The sequence below is a fragment of the Chelonia mydas genome, chromosome 14 (assembly GCF_015237465.2).
Source record: "Chelonia mydas isolate rCheMyd1 chromosome 14, rCheMyd1.pri.v2, whole genome shotgun sequence".
Lineage (NCBI taxonomy): Eukaryota > Metazoa > Chordata > Testudines > Cheloniidae > Chelonia > Chelonia mydas.
In genome coordinates, this window is record NC_051254.2 from 37,396,341 (window position 1) to 37,415,327 (window position 18,987).

An 18,987-nucleotide genomic window follows, 5' to 3' on the forward strand; every position below is an offset into this window, starting at 1 on the left:
GGATTAGCAGGGGGCCGGGAGGAGCCCCGCCCTGCTTCCCTTGACCCGGTCCTGGCCATGTCGCTCGGGTTGGGGAAAGGACCGCCTCCCGCTCTCACCGGCGGCGGGAAGTGGAGCGCCGCAGCTGGGATCTGGCGGAGTAGATCGGGCTGCGACCCGTCTGCTCCACTTCCCGCCGCTGCTGGTGAGTGTGGGGTTGCTGGGGAAGAGGTGGAATGGGGGCAGGCCGGGGCAGAGCAGGGGGGAAGGGTAAGAGGCAGGGTGGAGGGAGTTGTCCGGGGCCCCACACCCCCGTAGGAATGGCCCTGCCCCTTGCAGTGGGCGCAGCCCGCGGGGGGGCTGGCTGAGGGATAGGGCTGGTTGCCGGGGCTGGTGCTGCCACGTATGCAGCATGCAGCTGCCTAGGGCACCATTAAATTTGGGGCAATTTGGTGCCCCAAATTTCATGGTGCCCTACGCAGCTGCGTATGCCTAAGGACGGCCCTGGCTTGGACACTGGAGCAAGCAAGGTGCCATCTTCGTCCTCCCCCCAACCAGGGTGGGAGGTGAGCTCACACAGATGCACCTCTGAACTCTGAGTCTTCACTGACCAAGGACAGCCACTGTGAGTGGGGTGGGGTGAGGGAGCAGAGAGGGGCAGAGCAAAGGAACTTTTGGTTATGAACTCCAGAACATGAGGCAGAAGACACTGACCAACGTACACTGGAGAGGGTGTTTTGCTCACGGTCTTATGTTTATGAATCCTGCGTGTGGCATTTTCCTTAATTAATGCCGGGACTTCCCTCCTCTCATTTAAAGTTTCTTTTCTACCATCGGCACCGACTCTGTGGGTGCTCCAGGGCTGGAGCAACCATGGAATAAAAATAGTGGGTGCTCAGCACTACTGTCAGCCCCGCCGATCAGCTCTGCCCTGCCCCGCAATGCTTCCTGCCCGCTGGCAGCCCTGAGACCAGCCCTCCCCCGTCCTCCCAGTGCCTCCCACCTGCCATGGATCAGCTATTCAGAAGCTGTTCCCAGAAGCTGGGAATGGGCGACAGGGGATGGATCACTTGATGATCACCTGTTCTGTTCATTCCCTCTGGGGCACCTGGCATTGGCCACTGTTGGAAGACAGGACACTGGGCTAGATGGACCTTTGCTCCGACCGGGGATGGCTGGTCTTATGGTCTTATGTTCTTGCTGCCCTCTCCACCTGGCAGACGGGTTGTAGGTGCACAAAGAGCCGTCAGCCCTGTTCTCTCTATTACGTGTTGGAACTTGCAGTGTTGGAGCAAAAAAAGTTTGGATATTTTCCCATTATCCGCAACTCCCAGTGCTCATCCCCTCTGAAAACCAGGCCCCTTTCATTTAGGTGCCTAACCAGGCAGCCAGGGGTGAATGTTTGTCCTTGTATTGAAGGGGGATAAACCTGGTGTCCTTAAAGGGTTTAATTAAGCAAAGTCAACAGCATTTCCTACCTTGTACTCCTGGGCAGACTCCTCAATGGAACCACAGTGTGAGACTTGTGGTTCCGGGATTTCTCACACACCAAGCAAATAGTTTCTCCATCCTCCTCACAGAGAGTTTGAGACGTTCCTGTGTCTCTCACACAGATCCTCCTTTTGCCCTTTTCCTGGTTTTAACCCCAGTTGTTTGATCCTTTGTAGGATGTTGTTCAGCTGGGTGTTGGGCTTGAACTCCCTTTTTGGAACCGGGCTCTGCACTGGGGACAGGTCAGGGGTGTCCCCGTTCCCTTCTCCTCACTGTACTGGTTGAGGCAGGCTCGGCAGAAGCTGTGCCCACAGGCGATAGTCACCGGCTCCGTCAGATACCCCAGGCAGATGGAGCAAATAGCTTCATCTTGTATTTCCCCTGCTGTAGCTGCAGCGGCCATGGCAGCCAGGTGAGTATCTGTTTTCTCTGCCCTCCGCTGTGCAGTGTGGGCTTGTGCTGACACTGGGAGGGGCCGCCTGCAAGTATCTGCTAGTCCCAGCCACAGAAGGAGAAGAAGAAAAAGGAGGAGCCAGGACGGGGAGGGGGAGAAAACAGGAAAGTGAAACTGAAGGAGAGTAAAAGAGGGGGAAGGTCAGGGAGAGGGCAGGAGAGAAGGAATGGATGGAGGTGGGGAGAAGGGATGGGAGAACGGGGGGCAATGAAGAGAGGGGGAAGAATAGAACCAATCTGAAGTGTATTGCTTGTTCACATAGGCTGGAAGGGAGAGCAATATCCTCTGCCCCACAGGCAGGAAACTGCTCTAACCCATCCCAGCACTCACTGGGGATTGAAGTGGGGACCTACAGCGCCTTAGCACAAGTCTCTACAGCTGGAGCTAAAGAGTCAGTTTGTGAAGTTCAGAGCTGTAAAAACCCACAAACCCTGTGGGTCAGCCATCAAGGGGGGTGGTGAATGACACACACTCACCAGAGGGTACAAGTGCACTGAAGGATTTTTCGGCTCCTTCAGGAGAGGAAGGGGGTTTCACAAAGCTCAGGTAGAAAGTCAGGGTTATGGATGGCTTTTGAAATTTCTGTAAATATAAATGCTACAGGACACTAAGGATTCAAAGCCCCTGCCATTTTGAACCTCACTTTGCTTTGTGTGGCAAGCTTTGGCCCAAATTCTCCTGTCCTTTAGACAGTGTAACCGGAGACCATTTCAGGCTATGTCTACACTGCGCAGCTGTTCGCGACAAGGCTGTGTCGACAAAGCGCCGTTTACACTTGCACTTGCCACAGCAAAACTTTTGTCATTCAGTTGCAAGTGTAGCCTAAGCTACAGCCCCTGAACTCTGCCTTGCCCGCAGTGAGGGCACTCTGCAGGCAGGCCGTACAGCGCAGGCTGGCACTGCGTGAGGGCACAGCTGAGATTCAATTCCATGCAGAGAACGACATTTAAAAAAAAGCTCTGGTGGTGAAGTCCAGCATGTAAACACTGTGAAATGCCAGAATTAAGGTGCCTGAACAGCCAGATCACCAGCATCAAGAGTCGACAGCTCAGGTTAGAGCATCAGAGGCAGGATTTTTAGTGCAGTCACAGTAGCTTTATTTCTCTGTGGGCTCCATGGGAGTGTTGACATTGACTCCGATAGAAGCAAGATCAAGCCCTATATAGGCAACCTGGGGCTTGGGGCCAACTGCTAGAAAGGTCCAGGTGCTGCACCTTGGTTTCTGCTGCATTGTTTTCCCAGAAGCCATTGGTGTCCAGACTTTTTTGGCTTACTCTGACAAGCTAGAGTTGATCTCATTTTGAAGGTACAGCCTGAGTGTCTCCGTTTTGATGGCACAGTCTGGGGACGCACCATTGTCAGGCTGTAGGAGGATTCGGGTTTTATCTTTGACCCCTGCCCCTCGTAGTTTATGCAGCTGTAGCCAGTGGATCTCAGCATGCTCAGAGCTGCACACCTCAGGGGGGCCTGGGAAGGAAATGCCTTGGGGACGTTCCCCTCTGGGAGCCCCATGACCCGCTCCTGGGGGCACGCAGATCCCAGAGCTCTTCGGCTTGGTTGGAGGAATTTACAGTGTCTGCTATGACTCGGAAAGCTGCACATCTCTTCAGCTACCTGCTAAGAGCATCCTGACCATTAACAGCAAGTCGTTGCTGATGTCTGGCTCACAGGCCAGAGAGCCCATCTAGTGGGTTGTAAAGAAATGAGACATGGGAGGAGCACAGACATGAGGAGAAGTTCATACCAGGGTGGTTTTGATCAGGGGTTCATGGGCGCACTGACGCCCGCAAAAACCCTGCAGTGGTGTCTTCTGTCCCACAGGGCTGGGCCTGGCTCCCTGCTGTGGGTGTTGTGACCTGGGGGCTCTGACCACTTGCAGCAACACCTTCCACCCTCTGCACTGTGACCCTAAACCCAGTCTTGTGAAGGGGCAATGGGGGGAGGGGCTATAGAGTGAGCCTACCCGTCACTCAGCCTGCAATGGGGAGCCAGGCACAGCCCCATGGGACAGGACACACCACTACAGACGAGTGTGGGCTGGGCTCACTCTCCAGCCCCCTGCCCTCTGGCCTCCCCTCGGCACTTGGCTGGGATTGGGGCTGCGGTGCTGAGGCAGAAGGTGCTGTTGTGGTTGGTCTGAGGAGGAGGAGGAAGAGGCAGTGGCTGAGTGAAGTGGTCGTTAGGGAAGCCCATTTGTGCAAAGCCACCCACGATGTCACGCATGTTGCCCAGAGTCATGGCCTTTCAGAGTCCAATGGTCAACTTTCCCACTCCCACACTGGTAAGCGGCCGATCAGTAGCAGTCTGGAGTAGCTAGCTTCCACAGTGCAATCACCATGTGCTTCTCCAACGACATGGCAGCTCTCATTCTCATGTCTTTGGGCTGCAAGGCTGGGGCAAACTCATCACATGGTCCCACGAATGTGGCTTTCCTCATCCGAAAGTTTTGCAGCCATTGCTCGTCATCCCAGACGTGCATGACAATGTGATCCCACCACTCAGTGCTTGTTTTCTGAGCCCAAAAGCGGTGTTCCACTGTGGTCAGCACCTCCATGAATGCCACAAGCAATCACGTGTCGTAGCTACTACACATGGGAAGATGAATGTTGCACTCCTCTTGCCTTTGTAGCTTAAGGAATAACTCCACTGCCACTCGTCATGTTGTGACACTCTGTACCTTAGAGAACACCCTGCACCCCCATGTTCATCCTTATAATATGATTGTGTGGTATCCAATGCAAAGTTTGTCATCTTGGGTGTCTTTGGAAGGCTCATGATGCACTGAGCATTGTTGTTATAGTAATGTTATAGGTTGTAATTTCAGGTATATAGTTATGAGGCTGAAAATGTGTCCTCATGGCTTAAAAGAAGCTCAGGCAAAACTCTCCAGGAGCAGAGTGGCAGTACACACCTCATCAGGGTATGTATGGGACAAACCCAGCCCAACTTCACAGGAACAAAGGACACTGGCCTAGGCAGCAACAAAGGATCTATTGGACTCTCAAGTGAGTCACCCCCCTTCCCTTGGTCAGTTTGGGACTACAGTGAGGTAATGCTCACCTGACTCTGAAGCGGGGGGTGGGGGCAAAGCCAAGAGGGAAGAAAGAACATGATAAAAGGGAGAGACCTTTGCTGCTCTTTCTCTTCCACCTCATCTACAGACACCACCACCAGTGACTGAAGCGCTGATCAAAGGGGAGAGCCTGGTTGAAGGGCAGCCAGCCAGCTGTGGTGAGGCGTATCTAAGTTTGTAAGGGAACTGAAAGTGTTAAGATCAGCTTAGAATGTGTTTTGTTTTTCTTTCATTTGACCAAATCTGACTTCTTGTGCTTTGACTTATAATCACTTAAAATCTATCTTTTGCAGTTAATAAATTTGTTTGTTTATTCTACCTGAAGCAGTGCGTTTGGTTTGAAGCATGTCAGAGCCTCCCTTGGGATAACAAGCCTGGTACATATCAATTTCTTTGTTAAATTGACAAACTCATATAAGCTTGCAGCGTCCAGCAGGCCTAACTGGACACTGCAAGACGGAGGTTCCTAGGGTTGTGTCTGGGACCGGAGATATTGGCTAGTGTCCTTTGATTGCAAAATGCAAGCAGCGACTGCCAAAGTGCTCACTCATGTAGCTGGGAGCAGCTTACATGCTAGAGGCTGTGTGTGAACAGCCCAGGAGTGGGGGTTCCCACAGCAGAGCAGGGTAAGGCTGGCTCCCAGAGTCGAGGATTGGAGTGACCTAGCAGGTCACCGGTCTATACAACACCAGGGGAATGTCACAGTGTCCCATCTATGTGCTTGACTAAGCTGTCTGCAATATGGGGCTACTCATGCATACGTAACCCACTATTTTTTGTGGATGTTGTGTGGACGGTAACAGCCTACTGCTGCTGCCAGCTATTGTAGCTAGTTCTTTAGTTCAAGTGGTGAAGAGCTGTGCTGCAGTGATGAAAGACCAGCGTTCAAACCCTCGTGATGATGTAGGGGATATTCCAATTATATTGAAAATAACTTTTATGTTTTAAACAGTAGGAAATGACTTACCAAAAGCTACATTACCAACATTGTAAATAACAAGAATTACTGTGGCCGTGGGGAGCATTGAGCATTTGCAGGATTCCTGTTTGCTAAGACAACCTAAAGCCAGTGGGGTGTGAGTGTCCTGGGGAGCTGACCCATGCTTGGAGATCAGTGGTAGCTCCTGGGCCCCATATTCAGCATTATTCACAGAGTTAAATGTGTCCAGAGCATCAATGTGGTGACAGTTAATGGTTCGGGGCAGATGCCAAGGCATAAGGGCCGAATGGTGATGAGGGGAAACAGTCTCGGTTGGTGTTTCAAAGGGTAGAGGCCCATCTGAGTGCACTGGAAATACACATGCAGAAGCGCACAGACATTTGCATGCACAGCTACCAGAACCCTCCCCTCCCCCCCCACACACACACACACATACACTAAGTCCTGGCTCCTCTTCCCTCACTCATTGGAGGAGCCCCATTGATGTCAGAGCACCAGTGAGATGGCTCACGTGAACCAGGGCTGCAGGATGGGGCACACGGGGGGATTATGCCCACAACCAGCCCGTGCAGCAAGGCCCTTCGCAAGCACATTCTGCAGTCTCCAGGGCAGAAGCAGGTATAGAGCTGAGCTCCCATTTTCAGAGCACGAAGCTCCATCCTCCAGTTCTGAAACTTTGAGCCCATAAGTTAATTCGACATGGAAAAAGACTCTGCCAGTCCTAGATCTTGCTGTGCTGTTCTCTGCGGCTGGAGCACTTCCCCTCTTCTCACAAACACCCTCCCTGCGGAAGTGCTGGGGCTGCAGCTCCCCAGACATGAGAGATGGTTTCCTTTAACCCTTCAGCTGCTGCAGAGACTAACTCACCCACCTCCCACTCTGGAGCACAAAGGGCCAGAGTCTTGGGCCAGGCTGAGCTGCCATTTCAGCAGGACCTGAAGGACCAGGGCAGAGTTCAGTGGAGACATTTTAAGCCCCATCTGGGCCTGATCTGGAGACTAAAACCCTGCAAAAATTCCTGCCACAGAACTAACTTTGAAAAGCTCCATCCCCCGCCCACCCCCTGCCATCCTCAAAGACCTGAGGAAATTCAGAGACTGGGGGGAGGGGAGCGCTTTTGTTAAACTGGAGCTGAACGGTGGCAGGGGAGAGAAGTATCACGGGAGGGGAAAACTCCCCGTACTAAGAGAATATTGTAGTTTTCTCAAAACCACTAAGGTTCAAAAGCCTGGAGATTCTAAGTTAAGGCGACACTTTCAAAACAAACCCCAATATTGGACAGTCCTGCCAAGTGCACAGTTAGGTCACCAAAGAACCCAGGTACTGTCCTGTGCCAGCACCAGCCTCTCACCCCCACCCAGTGGACCATTTGTATGTCCTGGGCAAGGAGTGGTCTTTTATGGGGGAGGACTCTTTCTAAATGAGTGTTTGTTCACGGAGTTTCCAGGTTGGCGGGAGCTCGAACAGGCCCACAGCCGCAGGCCAGGTCTGCACTTGAAAAATTAGGTCGACCCAGCTACGTTGCTGAGGGGTGTGAAAAATCCACACCCCTGAGAGATGCAGCTAAGCCAACCTAAGCCCCCGCCGAAGACAGCGCTAGGTCCACTGGTAGCATTGCTTCTGTCGACCTAGGGAGCTGGATTTCCTACTGTGCTGCTGTAATGTTTTAGTGTAGACATGATCTCCTGGTTGCAGAAACCTTAAAGTCTGACAGTCCCCTGGATTTGCATAGTTCATCTACCTGTGCCACAGACCCATCCAGCCATTACCATCTGGCAATGGTTAGGCAAGGGGCGAGTTCAGACTTCTATTTTTCTGCTGAACTCTGTCAACTGTATTACCAGATTGGAAAGGCCAGGTCTTGAAGACATTTGTAAAGGATGAAGTGGTAAGATTCAGACATGACTGGGAAGTGTGGGGCTCCAGAGAGGGCTGAATCGAAGGCAAAGCCCAGTTCATGGCCTGAGTGACCACCCCCAAGGCGCTGCCCATGGTGACTGAGAAAGGAGGGTGAGTGGGAGGGTGGATGTGGGGAGATTAGGAGCTTTGTGTCACGAAGTGGGAATGTTCTTAATGTTTTCTCTGAATACTGTGTGTGTTCCTCAGTTTCCCCTATGCACTTCTTAAGTATCTAAGTGGTGGGATACGGGTGTGTGTTTGTTGTAGAGCCAGGGGTGGTGCGGTCTGCACAGAGAATGGCCGACACCCTGTCTCCTGGCAACTGATGGCCTGGGCCCCTCCCCTGCCAGGTGCCAACTGACGGTGTTGGAGAACAAAGAGATCAGGTGGCCTCCTGGCCCAGGGAAGGAGACAAAGGCCAGAGGCGGGGCTGGAGGAAGTCTCAGTTTGGAGCTGGCCGGGGAAATGGAGGGAGGCCCAGATCTGGGGTCTGGGCTCCCTATATCCCAAGATGGACCTGACTGAGGGGTCCTGTTCTCTGTACCTACAAGCTCTGTTTTAGATCGTGTTCCTGTCGTCTAATAAACCTTCTGTTTTACTGGCTGGCTGAGAGTCACGGTGAATCGCAGGAAGTGGGGGTGCAGGGCCATGACTCCCCCACACTCTGTGACACTTTGTTTCAACCGTGTTGCATTTAAGCTGATGGTGGATACCAGTGAGGACAGAGACAGGGAGACAGACTGGAGGTTTTAGTTTGGACTGACAGAAGCAGGTCCAGAGTGGATAGGCTGATCTAGGAGTTGTCAGCATAAAGATGATAATGAAAGCCATGGTTTTTAATGAGATTGCCCAGAGATAAGGTGCAGAGGCAGAAGGGTGGAGGGGAGGTGTGGAGTGAAGCTGAGGAGCATAGACTGTGAGCAGGGGAAGAGGAGGAGTAATAGTTTTATAGTAGTGCCTAGGGACCCCACTCATAGACCAGGGCCTCATTGCGCTAGGTGCTGTACAAAACCAGAACAAACAGAGCATGGGATGCTTGTGGCTAGGCCCTTCCAGAGATGCATTGGGGACACCACTGGATGGAGCCAATGTTATACCAATAAAATAAAAACCAGCAGGATCTTATTAAAGGGACAAGGCAAAATGCCACATTTATTGCAAATATAATAAAAAGAAATATAAAACTCACACTGTCGTATTGTTACTTATTCCTTACTTAACTATATATATTCATTCATTCATTCATTCATTCATTCATTCATACCAGTTCTGCATAGGGGTTATAGTTACCAGCCTAGAAGTTGCTTGTGACAGAGTACTGGCCAGGTAACCTGTACATGAGAGTGGAGCCGAGTCCGTGTCAGATGCGCATCCGATGCTCCTGAAGGGTAGTGGCAGAACTGGAGACTCAAAGTTCTCAGTCCCTAGTGTCCATTTTTATAGGAATTTCTTCCTGTACCAGTCCGTGGAATTTGCTTTGTCATATTGTTAGTCATGACTGCTGCAGGCCGGCTGTCAGGTGCTCATCAGCTTTCTTCATCCTTTGAATTGGTCGGGTGGATCCCAGTTTGCCCTCCGGTGGGGTTCTCTGGTTGTCTCCACCTGGCGTCTTCTTCAGCCAATTGATGTTAAATTCCTAGGCTGGCACTTCCCTGATTATTCAAAACCCACCATTCATTCACATACATTCCTTACTTTAATAAAAACACATTTCTCATTTCACTGAGTATTGTTATTTTATTTGAGACTCCCTGTCTCTTAACATTCCTTCGGTATTGACTTTCTTTTATCATACAAAGGTGTTATTTATTTCAGACTCCCCGTTTTTTAACATTCCTGATCCAAACTATAGAGGGTGGGAGTCTCTATGTGGCATTTCTATGAGCGCCGCTCCAATTCGCGGCTCTTCGCGGGCGTTACAAAAAAGCATGTCAATCTCCATCACAAAGTATCCGTTTGCAAAGTAAAGCCAATTGAACATAACCATTTAAGAAAGTCACGTTAATTGATTGATTTACATTTATAAGTGTCAATCTCAATTACAATCAAGGGAAAGCGTCAATACAGAGAAAGCAGAAGTCAATTGAGCGGTTTAGCTTTACAAGCGTCAATCTTAATAACAAGTGAGAGAAGTATCACTTCAGAGAAAGCAGAGCCAAACTGAGCGGTTTGCAAGGTACGGTTTTGCAAGCTTTAATACAGAATTGTAAATCAATATTGCAGATTTACAATTATGTCAAATAGAAGAATTATAAATGTTCTAAATGCAGATTTACAAATATTATAAATCAATATTGCAGGTTTACAATTTATTATGAACAGAACCACAATATTAAGAATATGCCTACACCAATGCCTCTCCTCCAGCCGCCTATCGCAGCACAGTACTGAGGGCAAAGGGGAATTCTGCCGCTGACTTAAGTGGGGCCTGGGCTCTCCCTGAGAGTATCAAGGCTGAAGGTCTCATTGCACTCGGCTGCAGTGACTGTCTGTGTCACTGATCTCCAGCTCTTCCAGATCACTCTCAGCCCGTTAAAGTGACTTTGCACCATAAGTGCAGTTTCAAGGGGATTTTGGGTGGTGGCTGTTTTTAACTGTAGAATTGTTTAGTTTGTTTCCGAAGCCCTTGCACAGGATGTGACAAGGCTGAAAGAGAATTTATAGCTGTGTGGCTCACGCTCTGACTACAGCCGGCCTTTGCTTCCTCTCCAGGTTCCACTTGTAAGACACCAAGGCTGGGAATTGGTCTGAGTTCAATGAAATGAAATTCAATTAAGACAAGTGCAAAGTATTTCATTTAGGAAGGACAAATCAAATGCATAACTACAGAATGGGGAATAACTGGCTAGGGGGTAGTACGGCTGCAAAGGATCTGGGGGTCATAGTAGATCACAAATAATAACAGGAGTCAACAACGTAACAGAACTGTGAAGAAGGCCAATAGTCTGGGAAGTATTAACAGGAGTGTTCTGTGTAAGACACGGGATGTAATTGTCCCGCACTGAAGCCTCAGCTGGAGTACTGAGTGCAATTCTGGGTGCCCCTCTTTAGGAAAGATGAGTCCAGAGGTGAGCAACAAAAAATGATCAAAGGTTGAGAAAACCTGACCTCTGAGGAAAGGTTGAAAAAACAACTAGGCATGTTTAGTCCTGAGAAAAGAAAGCTGAGAGGGGATCTGAGAACAGTCTTCCAATCTGCTAAGGGCTGCTCCAAAGAGGACTGTAAATAGGCTTCCAAGGGAGGTTGTGGAATCCCCATCACCGGGGGGGTTTAAGAACAGGTTGGACAAACACCTGGCAGGGATGGTCTAGGGTTTACTTGGTCCTGCCACAGCTCAGGGCCTGGACTGATGAGGTCTTGTGGCCCCTTCCAACCCTGTATTTCAATAATTCTGTGATCCCAGACTGATGACAACAGCCCACAAGGTGTCCTGTGGAGAGCAGAAACCAGTAGGAAAGACAGAAATTAAGTGGCCAAAACATTAGTGACTAGAACAAAGTGGAGCTAAGGGCAGCAGTCCCTGGCAGTGGTTGAAAGCTGGGGCAGGAGGAAGGGGTGGCAGCCCTTTTAGTGCCTCTGGCCACCACCCGTGTTCCCTCTAGTGCACATCAGGCCTGATTCTCCCCTGCCTGTCCCCTTGCGTCGGCGTTCACACCTGTGCAAAGTGAGGGCTAACTTGGTTTTAATGCCACTGTTGGTGTCAGTGAGAGGAGAACTCTGGCTGGCAGGGTTTACCCCCCCACTCTGCCCAGGTGTAAATGGCAGCAGGAGGGGCAGGGCAGGGGAGAATCCTGCCACTGTTGCTTAAGGCCCCGGCTGACAGTCAGCATCTGCTCCCTTCTGCCTGCTCCCATGCAATGGAGCTTTCCGGAGGAAGCCCGGTGACCATGTGAGTTTCCTTCACTACAAACTGTCTCTCTCTCCGGCTACTGCCCTGCCAGCTGCCTTGCTCAGCGGCTCTGCTTCTGCCCTCACACTGAATCCCACACACAGCCCCAGCTCTCTCTCTGGGGACGTCTACATTGCAGCTGAAGGTGGAATTTCCAGCTGGGGTAGACGTACCCCGTAAGCTTTGACTGAGCTTGTGAGCTAAAAAGACCAGTGTCGCTGTGGCAGTGGGGGCAGCTGGAGAGGCTGGATGCTCAAGTATCTACCTAGAGTCTGGGACGGGATCAGTACTTGGGTGTCTGGCCTATCGCACCACCCGCACCGATCACGGCTACTCTGCTATTTTAGGTGTTGTACCTTGACCAAAGCCAGCACGTGTACAGTCTCCCCTGATCCCTTTAGGATACCTTGATGAGGGGGCAGGTCTAATTCAGGGAGATCAGGGGGTTAAAAAGCCAGCTCATAAACAACCAGAGGAGTTAATGACGAGAAACAGTCAAACAAGGGAGTTCTGTGAGGGAATTTAGAAAGGGAGTGTGTAGCCAGATACACCGAATAAACAGTCTACAACCCCCCTTACAAGAATCAAAGTAAAGCAGGCAGAAGTCCAGCAGCAGGATGGGAGCTCTCCAGTTCATTACACTGAATGCAGCGTGTGTTATTACCTCCCCTGTGGGCAGGTGGCGTATGTGGGCATTAGGTGCAAGCAACCCCTGGCCCTCAGCGACCGAGTACAGGCTCTGGAGACCGGAGTGGCGGAAGGTTAATGGGGAGACATACATACACTGGAAGGAGAGATACCGGGATTTCTAAGACCATAGATAAGCCCCACGCAGGGAAACCCCACACCGTCAGATGCTCCCAGGGTGTGAACTATGGATGGAGGCTCCGGGTGCACAAGCCTTCCTGCTGCCTGTGTCACAGATTTCTACCCACCCCAGGAAGGGTCGGGGCTGCGGGCTGTAGCTGTGCTGTCCGGTTTGCCACCTTCTTTGCTTGTGGGGAATGATGTTCTGGCTGTGAACACGGAAGGGCTGAATCAGCCCCCTCAGGTAGCTCCAGACAGGCAAAAGGATGTGAGCAAAACCGCAGACAGAACAGCTGATGGGGAAAGGGGGGGTCACATTCCCTGGTTAGACTCCCAGCGCATGGGCAGCGCGTTCAATAGGCAGGGGAAGGCTGAGCCTGCCCAACCAGCCCCGCCTGGCCCCACCCATGCTCCGCCCAGAGGCCCCCTCCCCCTGCTGCTACTTGACCCCAGCCCAGGCAGGCTGCTCCTCTCCCAGGAAGGGAAGCCGGCTGGGGCTGGGGGTAGGGTGGCTGGGACTTGGCGTAGCTGGGGCTGCCCAGTGCCGGGGGGGGCCCTGGCACTGGGGCCATGCCACCCAGCGCTCCAGAGCTGGGGGCAAAGGGGGGCTGCCTGCCACCTGCCACTCCAGGGCTGGGGGGGCGGGGTGTGTCTGCGCCTGCCCCGTGCTCTGGGGGGCTGCTGCTCTGAGGCTGGGTACAGTTTTGTGCTCTGGGGGGCTGCATGCCATCTGCCAGCCCAGTGCTTCGGGGTTGGGGGGGCCAATCAGCGCTCTGGGTGGTGCTCATGGCTGCAGGGGGATCTGGCCTTGGGGGGAAGTGGAAGTGGGGACCATGGCCTCAGGTGGAAGTGGTGGCCAGGGGCCTAGCCTCCCTGAGCCGGTCGCTCACCCACCGCCCATGTCCCAGAGCAATTAGGTGACACCCCCAGGTTTGCAGGCAAGTGGGTGAGATCCCTGCTGCTCCAGAGAAGGGACAGAACCTACTGACTGAAAGGGAAATCCGCTGGGCCCTACAGCTCAGCTCAGGGAATTAAGCTCTCTGCTAACCCATCAGAGGGACCCAGGAGCTGTACAGACCATGAGGTTGGCAGTGTCTCAGGCCACAAGAGGGACACTGGAGGCAGCTGCAGAGCACTGCCAATCTATGGCACCCAGCCAGGGGGGAAATGCCCAAGCGAGTGGATCAGAAGCTGCTTGGGAGATGGTGAAAGATCCTGAGCCAGAGGGGAGAGGGAATTCAGCTCACCTTGACTCAGGGGGCGGGGAACCTCCATCCAGCATTGGGGCAGCCTAGGCACTTGCATGGGAGGAGAGAGGGGGAGAACCAGGTCAAGTTTATATGCAAAGGTTTGGGGATTGAGCAGGGGTAAGAATTGGCATGAGAAAGTTCAGCCCCATGGGATCTGAACTGAGAACTTATTCAAGATGGTTGACAAGCGACTCTATGGATTTTGGAAGGATGTCTGCTGGCTTACTAGCAGAATGTTTGTTATCTGAACACACCTTATGGAATTAGGATAAACTTTCTTGAATTAAGTTAGACCTCATTGAATTAGGGTTAATACTTTTGGGGTCCATTGTCTTAAAATTGCAGTTGTGTGAGTGTTGTTGTTGCATTGTATGTAGGGAGGGGGGATGCTAAGGAACTTCCCCCATTATCAACCCTTGAAGTCGCTCTTTCCCCCACCCCCCAAGTCTGCATATGCTAGTTGGAACTGGATTCTGTAGAGAGCCAGAGACAAAGAAAAGCTTTTTGGATAAAAGCCTGAGTTTAAAATGACACAGGGCCTCCTTCCTGGTCCAGCAAATGGACAGAACCCTGGTCCCCCGAGGGCCCCAGTCCTTAGGGGAGGACTGGAAGGACTTGGCCTGCTGAGGCCTCATAACATTGGGTGCTTGTTCTGAGCTGAAGCTCTGAGGAGCTTGAACCACAAGGAAACCCCTAGGGTGGGGGGATGCCCGATAAGCTTATTAGCATGTGTGTAGGTCCTTCTATTGTTTTTAATGTCATCTTTTTACCTTAAGAATAAAGCTAAGCTTGCTTAGAAAGAGCTGGGTGGTTGTTTATTCCTGTAGCAATTACACTGTATCCATCTCTGAAGGGAAAGCAAGCAGGTGTCCTAGGGCAACCTGTCTGGGCTGGGAATTACACAGTGAAGGCAGGGCACTGCGCAGCCTGGACTTACCCTGGTCAGAAGGGAGAATGACGTGGGTCTCCACCCAACCGAAGCAAGGGCTGGGGAGCTGGGAGCCTGAGAGTGGGTGCCCTTGCTGAATCACTGAGGGGAGATACAGGTGCAGTTGCCCTGAACTGTGACACCTATTTCTGTGAGAGGGGGAGGGCTTAGGACACATCCTTCTCATCAGCATCTCCCATTGGCTACCTTAGGAGGTGTCACAGATCCACAGGATCCGTGCTATGTCCCCAGCTTTGAAACAGTCTCTAAGAGGAATCAGTTCAGTGTGCCAGACCCCCTTGGGGGTCTCACTCCTCCTCCAGGGTAAGCCACGTGGCCTCACCACCTCCTTACACTGAGCCTCTGAGCTCCAGCACTCCTGCTTCACACGAGGAGCTCTGTTCAGCGAGTCCAGCTGAGATAGGCTCCTGGGGGAGACTCGTCCACTCTTCAAAGACTAATGCACCTCATCTGGCATTTGCAGTGACACTCAAACAACATTGTCCAAAGAGTAGGATTTATTAATCATCTGGAAACAGCACAGGAAGTCCTTAGGTTAGCACAGAGAACTGAAGGTTAAAGCATAGACCTTTCTATAAGGGTGCAATTCATCCCATCATCCAGATCATTCATAAAGATGTTGAACAAAACCGGCCCCAGGACCGACCCCTGGGGCACTCCCCTTGATACCGGCTGCCAACTAGACATGGAGCCATTGATCACTACCCGTTGAGCCCGATGATCTAGCCAGCTTTCTATCCACCTTATAGTCCATTCATCCAATCCATACTTTTTTAACTTGCTCGCAGGAAAACTGTTGGAGGCTGTATCAAAAGCTTTGCTAAAGTCAAGATATATCACATCCACCGCTTTCCCCATATCCACAGAGCCAGTTATCTCATCATAGAAGGCAATCAGGTTGGTCAGGCATGACTTGCCCTTGGTGAATCCATGTTGACTGTTCCTGATCACCTTCCTTTCCTCCAAGTGCTTCAGAATGGATTCCCTGAGGACCTGCTCCATGATTTTGCCGGGGACTGAAGTGAGGCTGACCAGTGTGTAGTTCCTCGGGTTCTTTTTCCCTTTTTTAAAGATAGGCACTCCAATAGTCCAGGACCTCCCCCGACCGCCATGAATTTTCAAAAATAATGGCCAATGGCTCTGCAATCACATTAGCCAACTTCCTCAGCACCCTTGGATGCATTAGATCTGGACCCATGCACTTGTGCATGTCCAGCTTTTCTAAATAGTCCTTAACCTGTTCTTTCACCACTGAGGGCTGCTCACCTACTCCCCATGCTGTGTTGCCCAGTGCAGCAGTCTGGGAGCTGCCCTTCTCTGTGAAGACCGAGGCAAAACAAGCATTGAGTACTTCAGCTTCTTCCACATCATCTATCATTATGTTGCCTCCCCCATTCATTAAGGGTCCCACACTTTCACTGACCTTCTTCTTGTTGCTAACATACCTGTAGAAACCCTTCTTGTTACCCTTCACATCCCTTGCTAGCTGCAACTCCAGTTGTGCCTTGGCCTTCCTGATTACACCCCTGCATGCTCTAGCAATATTTTTATACTCCTCCCTAGTCATCTGTCCAAATTTCCACTTCTTGTAAGCTTCCTTTTTGAGTTTAAGCTCACCGAAGATTTCACTGTTAAGTCAAGCTAGTCGCCTGCCATATTTGCTATTCTTTCTGTACTTTGGGATGGTTTGTTCCTGGGCCCTTAATAAGGCATCTTTAAAATACAGCCAGCTCTCCTAGACTCCTTGCTCCCTCATATTAGCCTCCCAGGGGATCCTGCCCATCAGTTCCCGAAGGGAGTGTAAGTCTGCTTTTCTGAAGGTTAGGGTCTGGATTTTGCTACTCTCCTTTCTTCAGGATCCTGAACTCAACCATCTCATGGTCACTGCTGCCCAGGTTGCCACCCACTTCTACTTCCCCTACCAATTCTTCCCAGTTTGTAAGCTGTAGAGGAGCACGGCCCCTAGTCGGTTCCTCCAGCACTTGTACCAGGAAGTTGTTCCCAACACTCTTCAAAAACTTCCTGGATTGTCTATGCACTGCTGTATTCCTCTCCCAGTAGATGTCAGGGTGATTGAAGTCCCCCATTAGAACCAGGGCCTGTGATTTGGAGATTTCAGCTAGTTGTCCGAAGAAAGCCTTGTTTACCTCATCCTTCTGATCTGGTGGTCTATAGCACACACCCACCACGACATCACCCTTGTTGCGCTTGCCTCTAAACTGAACCCAAAGACTCTCAACAGGCTTTTCTCCAGTTTCATACTGGAGCTCTGAGGAATCATACCGCTCTCTTACATACAGTGAAACTCCTCCACCTTTCCTCCCGTACCTGTCCTTCCTGAACAGTTTATACCTCAGACTGTGGGACTTCTGCATAGCCCATGACATCTCCCAGAGGGCCTTCCACCTGCCAGGTGCCCGCAACACGCGGGCCGATCATTTGAGCAGGGACTTCTCCTCCCAACACGAGTGGTCTCTCCACCCAGAAGTGGCTCACCAGCTCTTCCAAGCATGGGGAACACCCCAGGTGGACCTGTTCGTGACGACGCAGAACAGGCGTTGCCCCCGGTTCTGTTCTGGGGGGGTCTGGGATGGGGCGCTATCTCAGATGCCCTCCTCCTGTCCTGGTCAGATCAGCTTCTCTATGCCTTCCCCACATTCCCTCTCATCAGCAGGGTCCTGGAGAAAGTAAAAATGGACAAGGAACCAGTCCTCTAATTGCCCCAGCATGGCCCCAGCAGCATTGGTACGGGACCCTCATGGGCCTGGCAGTGGCCATGCTGAGGCCATTGCTGCTCCGCCCAGACCTGCTCTCCCAGGACCGGGGCCATCTCCTCCATCCCAACCTAGAGGCTCTCCACCTCACGGTGTGGCTGCTCAGTGGCTAGGCGGGGAGGAGCGGACATGTTCGGAGGGGGTCCAGTGCATCCTCCTGGAAAGCAGACAGCCCTCCACACGCCGCACCTACTTGGTGAAGTGGTCCAGGTTCTCTAGATGGGCTGCTGAGCAGGGTGTTTCCCCAGTGGCCGCCCCAATCCAGCTTATCCTAGACAACCTAGGGCCTGGCACCCTCATCAGTCAAGGTGCACCTGGTGGCCATATCGGCCTTCCATCCTCCGGTGCAGGGATACATGGTGTTCTCCCATGCTATGACTGGAAGTTTCCTTAAGGGATTGGACCGTCTTTTTCCATATGCTAGGCCCCCTGTCCCACAGTGGGACCCGAACTTGGTGTTATCCCATCTCACGGGGCCCCCGTTTGAACCTCTGGCCACGTGCTCTTGGTCCCACCTCTCATGGAAGGTGGCCTTCCTGGTTGCTATCACGTCAGCCAGGCGGGTCTCGGAGCTCAGGGCTCTGACCTCCGAACCCCCGTACATAGTTTTCCATAAGGATAAGGTTCCGCTCCGCCCACACCCCGCATTCCTCCCTAAGGTGGTCTCCGCCTATCACATGGGCCAGGACATTTTCCTGCCTGTCCTCTGTCCCAAGCCTCACTCGTCCAATGAGGAACACTGCTCCACATGCTTGACGTGCGTAGGGCACTGGCCTTCTACCTGGAACAGACTAAGCCGTTCAGAAAGTCATCTCAACTGTTTGTTGCCTCGGCTGAGTGCATAAGGGGTCGGTCGATTTCCACCCAGCGCCTCTCCCATTGGATCACCTCGTGCATTCACACCTGTTATGATCTGGCGAGTGTTCCTCCACCACCGATTGTGAAGGCATACTCGACTTGGGCCCAGGCCTCATCGGCTGCCTTCGTGGCCCACGTCCCTATCCAGGACATTTGTAGGGCCACTACTTGGTCTTTAATTCACACGTTTACCTCGCCCTATGCAATTGTCTCCCAAACCAGGGATGACGCCGGGTTCGGCAGGGCCGTATTCCGTCCCGGGAATCTGTGAACTCCTACCCACCTCCAACAGATATAGCTTGGAATCACCTATTGTGGAATACACATAAGCAATCACTTGAAGAAGAAAAGACAGTTACCTTTTCCGTAACTGGTGTTCTTCGAGATGTGTTGCTCATGTCTATTCCACATCCTGCCCTCCTTCCCCTCTGTCGGAGATGTCTGGCAAGAAGGAACTGAGGGTGGGGGGAGCACGCAGCTCCCCCTATACCGCGCCATGGAAGCGCCACTCCAGGGGTCGCAGGGGTGCTCCCCCTACGGGTACTGCTAAGGGAAACACTTCCAGCACCAGCTCACATGGCAAGCACACACACCTATTGTGGAATAGACATGAGCAACATATCT

At 51.9% G+C, this 18,987-nt stretch overlaps 2 protein-coding genes across 2 annotated transcripts in view; one reads left to right on the top strand and one right to left on the bottom strand.

Annotated features, from left to right (window-relative positions):
* The window catches only part of LOC102936186 (butyrophilin-like protein 2), a 1,677,894-nt gene that overhangs the window by 1,339,084 nt on the left and 319,823 nt on the right, over window positions 1-18,987 (bottom strand).
* LOC114020220 (butyrophilin subfamily 1 member A1) overlaps window positions 1-18,987 on the top strand; it is a 1,361,724-nt gene that overhangs the window by 1,114,839 nt on the left and 227,898 nt on the right.